General features: G+C 40.1%; 1 long non-coding RNA gene across 1 annotated transcript in view; it reads left to right on the forward strand.

Moving 5' to 3' along the window:
* Positions 1–12,228, forward strand: part of LOC116564434 — an 83,906-nt gene that overhangs the window by 54,383 nt on the left and 17,295 nt on the right. Inside the window, exon 3 of the long non-coding RNA XR_004274893.1 lies at positions 9,719–9,984. This is a non-coding gene — a long non-coding RNA (uncharacterized LOC116564434). The remainder of the gene's footprint in view (positions 1–9,718; positions 9,985–12,228) is intronic.

Below are 12,228 nucleotides of genomic sequence, written 5' to 3' on the forward strand. Positions count from 1 at the left end.
TGAACTGAGGTGATTAGAAGGGTGCTTCCCTGGTCAGATTCTTTGTTTCAGTACTAAATTGGCAGCAGTGAAAGATGGAAGAAAAACTCACTTGAAGAAAAGAAAAACAATTCAAATAAAAACACATGGCACTGGTTATCGTGGTCCTTACGTTCTGGGGCAGTCGTTCCCAGGGCCTCTGTATGGGATGTGTGTGGCACAGGCTTGTATTGGGGAAGGGAGGGAGCCATCCTGCCACTGGGCATCTGGAGGGAAAAATCCATCCAGCTATTGCTAATGGATGGTGTAATTCATACATAATGCAAGCAGTCAATTCTGCATGCCCATGCATATTATCAGATATATGTCATAGAGGGAGCAAACAATCATTTTCAACCACAAGTCCTTCTAGGGAGGGAAGAATGAAAGGCCCCTTTGTCTTTTTGTGTACCTTGAAGGTGGATCTGAAGCTAGGTCTACAGGTAGGGCCTTGAGGGAACCCCTGGGAACCCCTCTTTGACTCGTCCAGAGGAGAAATATTTTGAAGCATATGTTAATAAAATATGTACATAAACTCTCTGCTTAGTTTCTCTTAGGATTTCACACACAAGGCCATCAGAAAAATGTATCAAGCTTTTTCATCACCTACTCTTTCTATGTAATCTCCTTCAGACATCATGATCAGGAAGAAATTAATTTCCTGCTTTGGTGATGAAAATTTTAGCTTCCAAAATAGACCAGACTTTCCTTCCTGCTCTCTGTTTTATAATCTCTTTTACTTTGGACCTTACAAAGAAGAAATCCTGTAATGACAAGAGTATAAATTTAGACCTTCTTTCCAACTAAACCTGGACTGCCATCTTTTACTGAATTACTATGTTGTAGGGTGGTATGTTTGACAGATATCTAAAGAAAATCAGAAAACTTCACAACGTACACATTTATGAAGCTAAGTTATGAATACTTATGATGAATCTGTATAGTGAAAAGTTCATTAGCCTCCCTCCCTCATGCTTCCCTTCCCAGAATCTTCTGTCTCTTCTTGTCACCTCCATCCACAAGGTATTGCAGAGGCAAACATGTTATGTTGTAAGTCAGATCTTAATTTGGGGTGATTAGTTCATGGTTAGCTAATGAAGTAGGATTTATTTTTTCTTGGGACAAAGAAAATATGCCACTCTTACTATTCAGAGCTGTAAAATTCCAAGATGTTGGCTGTAATGTTTTCCATATGTGGCCAAAGCTGGTCTGTAGTAATAGGAAAGGTTAATCCTGACAATTTTGTTGTGCGTGGTTGCAATTTCTTTTTTTTCCTGAGATCAAGTCATATTCCCTTCTTGAGCTCCCTGAATCATCTCAGTGTCCTCATTAATAAGAAATCATCTTCTTTGCTTAAACTAGTTTGAATTAGGTCTCTGTAACTTACTGGGAAAAAAAGTTTCAAGTTATATAGCAGCTGTCTTTCAAAAGAAAGTGAAAACTTTGCTCCTGGGGTGGATCTGTGTTCCTTGCTGTGAAGAGAGGGCAACACCTTGGCTTAGTGAAAAGACAGCAAAGTTTAGCACCAACGGTCATTTTAAATTCCTGTTTTGTCATTTACCAGCTCTGTGCCCTTGAGTAAATCACTTAGCTTCTCTGATATTATTATCTCCCCTGCAGTATTGTTCTGAGGGTTAGAAATAGCACATGTAAAAAAGCAAGCATAATAAGCACCCAATGAACGGTAATTACACTCTAAAACTTCCTATTGTAATGACTTAAAAAAGACTCCTAAAAGTACAAAATATCACAGCTGAGTGCAGTGGCTCATACCTGTAATCTCAGCACTTTGGGAGGTCAAGGTGGGAGGACTGCTTGAGCTAAGGAGTTCGAGACCAGCCTAGGCATCATAGTGAGACCCTGTCTCTAAAAAAATTTTTTTTTTTAGATTAGCCAGGCATGGTGAGACATTCCTGTGGTCCTAGCTACTGAGGAGGCTGAGGTAGGAAGATTGTTTGAGCCCAGGAGTTGGAGGCTTCAGTGAGCTATATTGCGCCGCTGCATTATAGCCTGAGTAATAGAGCGAGACCCTGTCTGAAATTAAAAAAAAAAAGGACTAAGTATAGTGGCTCATGCCTGTTATCTCACCACTTTGGAGGGCTGAGGTGGGAAGATTGCTTGAGCCCCGAAGGTCGAAGCTGCAGTGAGCTATGATTGCACCACTGCACTCCAGCCTAGGCAACAGAGTCAGACTGGGTCTCTAATAAATAAATAAGTATAAAACTGCAAAGCGGAGTCAGAATTTATTTGGCTCATTTTTTCTTCTTTGCTCCCCTCTCTCTTCCCACCCTTCCTCTTTCTATCTCTCTTCTTTTTCTTTCTTCTATTTTCCTTTTTGAGAACCAGAGATGGCAGAGGAGTTTAAGTATTCACTCATATGATTGCTAGGGGTCAGCTTCAGGTGTCGTGAGAATTCATTATGAGTACACGCTTTTGCCAGAAGAATTTTCTCAGTTGTTACAGATCCTACTGCTCTGGGTGCAGGATTCTCAATGTGACACTCTGTCTTAGGTTGGAGGCCTCTCAAATTCAGAGGCAGAGACATGCACACAGTGGCTGAGTGGGGAGTGCTTGTGGGAGCAGCACCTGTGGGCTAAGTAGAGAGCCAGCAACAGAATGGGGCAGAGGGAGAAGTTGACCTGGGAGGTGGGTACAGCTGGGGTCCCAGCCTATCCATCCCAAACGCGAGGAGCTCTGGAATTGAGATGACTCTTCAGAGTTGTCTCTGCATCCAGGATAAATCACAGAATGCAGGTAGTTCCCAGTAGAGAGAGTAACCTGGGTCAACCAGCTAAATTTTTGAAAAATATTTTGTAGAGATAGGGGTCTCCCTGTGTTGCCCAGCCTGGCCTCAAACTCCTGGGCTCAAGCAATCCTCCTGCCTCCACCTCCCAAAGTGTTGGGATTACAGCATAAGCCATCATGCCAGGTCAAGAACATAATTTTAAAATATTACTTTTTGCTTCCTTAATCTTGGAGTATCTGTTGACTTCTGTGATTTGGGAAAAATATTCTTCAATCACAGCCTACCACAAGGAAAAAAATTTTGTGACAGAAAGTAATAATAAGACATTACCAATTATAGCCTCTTTTTAAGTCTACAAACAAGGTACTGAATTCCACAATTTGAGGCCATCACTTCTACTTTAAGATGGGGCATTTTAAATCCCTAGATGGGCTGATCCTAAGAAATGTATCCACTAATCTCTGTAATCCAATAGGGCACAGAGACAAAAGACCTGCATTGTCAGCACAGGCTGGGAAAGGGCCTGATGTACTAAAACTGATGAGGCATGAAATTCAGGGCCTTTAAGGGCCAGATAGAATGGATTAATGAAAAAGAGAGAATAAATGGAGGAGAATTTAAACTTTCACCCTGCCTTTTTATGTCTTTCACTCAAAAGAGGATGACAATATACTTGATTATTTTAATCAAGTTGAAAATCATTCTCTCTGAGGATGACTGAATGATTCATTATAAGCTTTATTTGAGTCTCAAAGCTGGGGCGTTTTCCCTTAAATGATTCTGTTGTGAGAACTCCACATTTAGAATTTTGTTGATGACTCAATTATTATTTTATTTATTGTGCTCCCACGATACTAAAAGTCATTGAGTAGCCCTACTTATGTTTTCCAGTAATTCTTTTTGCTACCAATGCGCCTATCTAAATGCTAGTCAAGTGATTAAGTTCATAGTAGGAGAAAATATTATCTATTGTTTGGCATGATGCTTTTGAAATAATGTATTGATAGGACGATATGCTTTTAAGCTAATAATGTTGATTTATATATCAGAGTAGATATTTATGGGTTTGGAATGAATGTCTAGAATTTTTTTCTTTCTTTCTCCTGGAAACTATTGGCTTTCTAATCCAACTCACATAGTTGTATCAAGGAATATAAGGTTTTTATATGATCATGCCCTGTGCCTGCCAGAGTTGATTGTTTTAAGGGTGAGCATTTGACCAAGACTGGACCATTGTTTTCTCTTTCCAGAATTCTAAAGCTGGAATGAGGAAAATCAAGGCTTTGGGAGAGCCGCATTTTCTCCAAAGGCTCCAGGAAAGAATTCTTCCTTGCCACCTCTTGCTTCTGGTGGCTGGAGGCTTTTCTTGGCTTGGGGCAGTATAATGCCAATTTCTCTCGTCTGACATTGCCCTTTTCCCTGTCTCTCTGTATCTCCCAAATCCTCTCTGGCTTTCTCTTATAAGGACATCAGTCATTGGATTTAGGCTGGACCCTAAATCCAGGATTATCTAGTTTTGGAATCTTTAACTGTATCTGCAAAGACTCCTTTTCCAGATAAGTTCATATTTACAGATCTGTTCCTGGGAAGCATCTTTTAAGGGGCCGCTATTCAATGTACACTTGATTCTCAAGCAGGAGAGATTTGCCCTCGAGTTTATCCAGCTTGGAAACATTTTTGATTATCACTATTTGGGTGGATGGTGGTAATGACATGTAGGAGACCAAGGAAGGGCTGCTGCTCAGCATCCTACAATGTCACAGGGTAGACCCTCACAACAAAGGATTATTGAGAACCGTTGCTTTAGACATATGACTATTGTGGTAATATACAGTATGGCTAATGCTGACTTCGCATGACTAATACAAATGGTAACTAAATACTGAGACTGATCTTATAGAATTGGCTATCACTTAGGGGAATCATTACGACATAATTTAATAAATAACCTATTGAAATTAATAGAAGTGTCATGAAGCAAAATAATCACCTAATTATTTCACACTTGTAAAGTCTTACAGTCCCCCAAAAGCTTACATTCTTATTTATGTAAGCTTAAAAGTCATATTTTTCACATTTTCATCTTTCTGAAATCTGAAATGAATATATATGTATACATTTAATGTGTACATTTGATGTGACATTGATTCTTATTTTGCCTTAAAAACTGGCCCAGACACGGTGGCTCATACCTGTACGTAATCCCAACACTAACTTTTCTTTGTTTCTTGAACTTGAAATTTTTGAAGATTGTGTGCCAGTTACTTTTTAGAGTGCACCTTAGTTGGAGTTTGTCTGATGTTTCCTGATACTTAGTATGGGTAATGCATTGTGGCGGGAATATCACCAAGTGGCATTGTGTTCTTGGTGCATCACCTCAAGAAGCATATGATGTCACTTTGTCCTTATGTTGGTGATGTTAGCTTTGGTCAGTTTGGTGATGTCTGCCAGGTTTACCTACTATAAAGTTACTGTATTTTACTTTGCAAATGATAATTAATTTGCAAGGAGATACTTTGACACTATGTAAATATCCTCTTCCTCAGTAAAGTTTTACCGCTAGTTTTAGCATCCATTGATGATTTAATAATTCTGTGGCCCCTTCTCTATGTAGTAGTTGACATTGTGCTGTAAGGAAGAGCTGCCTTTTCTCCCTCATTTACTTACTCAACCCTTTGTTCATGTTATTATACAGTGGTGGAGTCTCTGAGTGTTTGCCTTGGTCAGGATGATCCTAATGCAAACTAAAGTTTGAGAACCAGCATTTGAGTGAACAAAGTGATTTCCAAATAGGTCAATTAGCTTATTCAAGGTTACATAATTAGTGGAGGATTAAACTCTTCTCTTCAAAATTCACATTTGTATGTTCTTCATGCAGAAATCTCCAGATCTAAAGAGTGGGCACCTACTGGATTATCTAAATGTGAATGAATCACCTGAGAAACTTGTTAAAATGCAGCTTCCAGGTCTCATCTCCAGAGATTCTGATTGAATACCTCTGGTATAAGGCCTTGCAATCTGTACAGAAAAAAGAAAGAACTCATAAAGCGCTTTTCATCTACTTAGTGCTTTTTAGAAGGCAAATATAAATTATGATGTTATATCTTTGATTCTGAGATAGCAAGCACTATCAATTTAATAAGTTATTTTTATATTTATGTATTTGTTTATTTATTTATTTTGAAACAGTGCCTCACTTTTGTGCCCAGGCTAGAGTGCAGTGGCACAATCATGGCTCACTGTAGCCTCAACCTCCAGATCAAGCTATCCTCCAGCTTCAGCCTCCAGAGTAGCTGGAACTACAGGCACCCACCAGCACACCTGGCTAATTTTTGTATTTTTTGTAGAGACGGGGTTTTGCCAGGTTACCCTCGCAGGTCCTCAACCCCTGGGTTCAAGCACTCCCAAAGTGCTGGGAGTTTTCTAGGCATGAGCCACAACACCCAGCTTTATTTACTTTTTAACTTTTGCAGAAGACAATCAACACAGTCACTGTCAGATGAGTTCATGGACATAAAAGGAGGAACAGCAAAGGCATTAAAGGCAGCTTTCAGGGAAGCCCTTTGTCAAAGCCCTGGAGAGTAGAGGTCTCATACTTGAACGTGCATAAAAATTGCCTCGGGGCCCTGTTAAATGCAGATTGTCATTCGGCAAGTCTGGAATGAGACCTGAGAGTCTGCATTTCTAACACGTTCCTAGGATCCTGCTGTTCTGAGCACGACACTTTAACACTCTGAAAAGCAATACTTAGTGGACAGCAGGCATCTTCAGACCTGCTGCCCGTTTTTGTAAAGTTTTATTAGAACACCAAGTCGTGTCAGTTTGTTTACACGTTCCCTGTGGCAATGTTGAGTAGTTGCAACATAGACTATGTAGCCCACACATCTTAAATGTTTATTAACTTACCCTTTTGCAGAAGAAGTCTGAAGACCTCTGGTCCAGAGTGATTACAATCACAGAAATCTGGAATAAGAATGTCTTAAGTTTGCATTTGGGCTTTGCCACATTTGTCTTTGTGCCTTGTCAGTCAGCTTCTCTAAATCACAGTTTCCTGTCTATAGGGAGAGGATAAGAATAGCACATGCTTCATAGAGCTGTTGAAGGATTAAGCAAAAACAATACCAGTAAAGAGCTTAGCACACAAATAAATATAAGTATGCTTCAGATACCTGGGGAACATGTATAAAGTTTACATCCTGGCTGGATGCAGTGGCTCATGCCCATAATCCCAGCACTTTGGGAGGTTGGGGTGGGAGGATTATTTGAGCCCAGGAGTTTGAGATCAGCCCGGCCAACTGTCTGTCTCTACAAGATACTGTCTCTACAAAATATAAAAAATTAACTGGGTGTGGTGGCGTGCACCTGTAGTCCCAGCTACCGCAGAGGCTGAGGTGGGGGGATTGCTTATGCCTAGTAGTTTAAGGGTGCAGTGGGCCGTGATCACACACTCACTTCAGCATGGGTGACAGAGCAAGACACTGTCTCAATAAATAAATAAATAAATATTACAAAATGCAATAAAAGCTGCCTAGAATGCAATTAAAAAGAAAAATGGAGTGATCTTGGGTCACTGCAACCTCTGCCTCCTGGGCTCAAGTGATCATCCTACCTCAGCCTCCTGAGTAGTTGGGTCTACATACAGGTAGGAGCCACCATGCCTGGCTGATTTTTGTATTTATTGTAGAGATGGGATTTTGCCATGTTGGCTAGGCTAGTTTGACCCTTTTTCTGCAAAAGGATCAGTTAATAAACACTTGAACTCCTGGCCTCAAGTGATCTGCCCACCTTAGCCTCCCAAAGTGCTGGGATTACAGGTGTGTGAGTCACTGAGCCCAGCCAGAAACATGCTTCCCAGAGGATTTGGATGGAAGTGATCCATAGGGCCACATACTGAGGCAAATATTTAGCAAGTTCTCTTGTTCACTTCACGTTCACACCTCCATCCCATTCTCCTTCCTTCCCTCCACCCTCCTTTCATTATCTGTATCATCCCCAGGAAGGGCTGCTGAGCCTTGATGCTCTGCATTGCTCTGGCTCCAGGTACTCCACTCAACCAGCCCTATGCCTAAGCTTCTTTTCCAGGATGTCCGCAGGACTTCAGCTTTAGACTTTGTTCCTAAATTAACAATATCTCTGAGTGGACATATTACTTATTTCATGCTCAGAACTGCTTTTGAATGATCAGCGTTTCTCTCCTTTGCAAATCTGTTATTGCCCTCCCTTGACTCCATTTTAAGACAGTGTTCTGGAGGTCAACCTGGCTATGGCTTAAACTCATGTTTCAGGTGGGGTCCGACCATTATTTAGGTGGTAGAAACTAGAATAGACCATTGAGTGTGGGGAAGTGGTTCTTACCGCTATTGTCAGAGGATAGTTGATGGAGAGACTGATATCTGGTGCACAGGTGCTCTGAGCAGGTCATTATGGTTTCTGAACATGTGGCTCTTCCCTTTGAAAGTACTGTGCCCTAGAAATAGTAAGTTCAAAGTTTTTTGGAAACCAGCATGATTCATATCCTGCCTCACAATATATGGTCACTAATATAACAGAGGACTTTGCAAAAGATTTCTCAACTGCCTCCTTACTCCCCCATGTATCCAGACACACATACACATACACACACACACACACAACAACAACACACAACAACAACAACCCTCACTAATTTGAATGAATATTATTTCTGAAGAAAGAAAATGAGCCTGGGTGATATAGCAAGACCCCATCTCTGCAAAAAAATACAAAAATTAGCTCTGTTTAGTGGTATGCACCTCCACTCCCAGCTACTCAGAAGAGTGAGGCAGGAGATCACTTGAGCCCAGGAATTCATGGCTGCAGGGAGCTATGATTGTCTCACTTCACCCCAGCCTAGGCGACAAAGCAAGATCCTGTCTCAAAAAAGTAAAAAAATAAAGCTACAAAATAAATATTGAAAGCCTGAATGTCACCAGTTTACACCCCAGGATTTCTTGAGAATGCTTTTTGATCTGTCAAGAATTCAGCCTCTCAAGTAGCTGGGATTATAGGCACCTGCTACTATGCTTGGCTAATTTTTGTATTTTTTAGTAGAGACAGGGTAACACCATGTTGACTAGGTTGGTCTCGAACTCCTGATCTCAGGTGATCCACCCACCTCGGCTTCCCAAATTGCTGGGATTACAGGTATGAGCTACCGCACCTGGCCACAATTTTTTTTCTGCCACAAGAAAAAGCATTCTAATCTTGGAAGAGAGACACTAAGCGAAGAAACAAATATACACATTAAGCATAATAATAAAAAGAATGGAGAGAGAGGGGATTGAGGGTACCACTTTATATAAGCTTAACAAGCTGCAGTTGGAATATAGACCTGAAGGAGGTAAAAGAGTGAGCTCTGAGACTTTCCAGGGGACAGAGTGTTTCAGGCAAAAGGAAGAGTAAATACAAAAGCTATGTGGCAGAATGCGATCAGCATTGTTGAGGGGGAGTGTGGCAATCAGTGTGACTACAGTAGAGTGAGCAAGGGGGAAAATGCCAGGAAACGAACCAAGAAGTGAGTGGGAGGTAGATCATATAAAGCCTCGAGATCATGATAAGAACTTTGGAATAAACAAGGGAGATGGAAAGCTATTGGCAGGCTTTGAGCAAAGGAGGAACATAATCTAAATTAAGTTTTAAGTTGCATCAGGTTGAGAGAAAACTGTAGGACCCCAAAGATGAAAGCAAGAAAATCAATTAGAAATGCTTGAAACTCATGTTGATTGAAAGTGGCAGAGATGGGCTGGCTCTTTATCAAATCCTTTTTCTCTTCTCCTGGACATAGCTGGAGTATTTCTCAGACGTCTTTATAGTTAGGTATGACTATCTGACTGAGCACTGGCTGATACTATATGAGTAAAAGTAATGTATGCCACTTCCAGGCCTGGCCCACAAAACTTCTGATATACAACCCTCCATGCTCTTTTCTTTCTGCAGCTTTAGACGCCAATGTTGAAGATGAACAACCAAGAGAATGTAGGAGACTGGATCCCTGAATCTCTGCATGGATAATGGCAGCAAGCTTCTTTGGTGTTAAACAACCTAGATTCTGATAAAGCATCTACTATTGCCTTAACTAAAAAGTGATGGATAATATTTTCTTGGACAAAGGTGACAGAGATGAATATGAAGGGAAGTGGTCAGATTCTACATACACTTTGCAGAGAAACAGGAGGTCCTGAGAATGTGGATATGGTGAAAAGGTAAGAGAAGAGCACTAGACGATCTGAACGTTTTTGCCTTGCACATTGGAAGAAGGAGTTGCCGTTTATTGTGCTGGAAACATTGGAGGAGGAATAGTTCCACAAGCAGAAAACCCATAGTATAATTTTGGACATGTTACTATTGAGATGTGTGGTGTTATCTTCATAACTTTATATAAATATTGTTACTTTACCTTTTTTGGCTGAGGAAATAGAGATCTGGCAAAATAATTTGCTCAAGAGAATAAGTTTTAGGACAGGAATTGTTTTGTTTTGTTTTTTGAGACAGGGTCTCACTGTCACCCAGGCCAGTATGCAGTAGCATAATTGTGGCTTACTGAAGCCTTGACCTCCCTGGTTCAAGCAATCTTCCTGCCCCAGCCTCCTAAGTAGTTGGGACTACAGGCACACACCACTGTGCCTGTTTTTTTTTTTTAATTTTTTTTTTTTTCTTGTAGAGACAGGATCTCACTTTGTTGCCCAGTCTGGTCTCAAACTAATGGGCTCAAGCCATTCCCCCATCTCAGCCTCCCAAAATGCCAGGATTACAGGTGTGATCCCTTCCCCCTACCCTCCCCAGCATCATCTACTTTTTACTTCTATGAGATCAACTTGTTTTAGCTTCCACATATGAGTGAGCACGTGTGGTGCTTAACTTCCTGTTCACTTAACATAATGTCTCCCAGGTCCATTTGTGGTAACAGGATTTCATTCTTTTTTATGGCTGATTAGTATTTCATTGTGTATATATACCACGTTTTCTTTACTCATTCATCTGTTTTTGGATATGTAGGTTGATTCCATATCTTGGTTATTATGAATAGTGCTATAATAAACATGAGGGTACAGATGTTTCTTCAATATACTGATTTCCTTTCCTTTGCATAAATTCTCAGTACTGGGATTGCTGGATCACATGGTAGTTCTATTTGCAGTTTTTTGAGGAATCTTTATACTTATTTTCCATAGTGGCTATATTAGTTTATATTCCCAAGAAGAGTACATAAGAGTAGTTCTCTTTTTGCACATCCTTACTGGCACTTGTTTTTTTAATTTGTTTGTTTTTGTTTTGAGGTTTTTATTTGTCTATTTGATTAATAGCCAACCTAACTGGGGTGAGGTAATACCTCATTGTGGTTTTGATTTGCATTTTTATGGTGATTAGTGATGTTGAACTTTAAAAAATATATTTATTGGCTATTTGTATGTTTTCTTTTCAGAAATGTTTGCTCAGATAACTTGCCTGTTTTTTAACTGGATTTTTTTTCCTGTTATATATTCTGGATATAAATTCCCTGTTGAATGAGTAATTTGCAAATATTTTCTCCCATTCTCTAAGTTGTCTCTTCACTCTTGACTGTTTCCTTTGCTTTGCAAAAGCTTTTTAGTTTTTGTAACCCCATTTGATTATTTTTTGTTTTTATTGCCTGTGCTTCCGAGGTGTTCATAAATTGTTTTCCCAGACTAATGTCCTGAAGAATTTCCCTTATATTTTTTTTCTAGTAGTTTTTATTGTTTTGGGTTTTATGTTTATGTCTTTGATCCATTTGAGTTGATTTTTGCATAGCATGAGAAGTGGAGGTCTAGTTTCATTCTTCTGCATATGGATATCCAGTTTTCTCAGTACCATTTATTCATGAGACAGTTATTTCCCCAATGAGTGTTCTTGGCCTCTTTGTCAAAAATCAGTTGGATATAAATATAAGGATTAATTTCTTGACTCTCTATTCTGTTCCGTTTGTCTATGTGTCTGTTTTTATGCCAGTACCACCTGATTTTGGCTACTATAGCAAAAGGAAAATTTTCAGGCACAATGGCTCACTCCTGCAGTCCCAGCACTTTGGGAGGCTGAAGTGGGTGGGCTGCTTGAGTTCAGGAGTTCAAGACCAGGCTGGGCAACATGGCGAAACCCCATCTCTACAAAAAATACAAAAATTAGCCAGGCAAGGTGGCACACGCCTGTGATCCCAGCTACTTGGGAGACTGAGGTGAGAGGATTGCTTGAGCCCAGGAGTTAAAGGCTACATTGAGCTGAGATTGCACCACTGCACTCCAGCCTGGTCAACAGAGCAAGATCCTGCCTCAAAAACAAAACAAAACCAAAGAGAAAAAAATGAAAGAAAGAAAATGAAAATAGACAATAAAGAATTCTCTATCTAAATCTACATTCTGGCATCAATTTCTTCCTCTTAGGCTAAAATTTTGACTAGGGAAGAGCATGATAAATTCATTTTGATGTGTAAG

This window comes from Sapajus apella, unplaced genomic scaffold (genome assembly GCF_009761245.1).
Source record: "Sapajus apella isolate SASKATOON/1434 unplaced genomic scaffold, GSC_monkey_1.0 scaffold2, whole genome shotgun sequence".
Taxonomy (NCBI): Eukaryota; Metazoa; Chordata; class Mammalia; order Primates; family Cebidae; genus Sapajus; species Sapajus apella.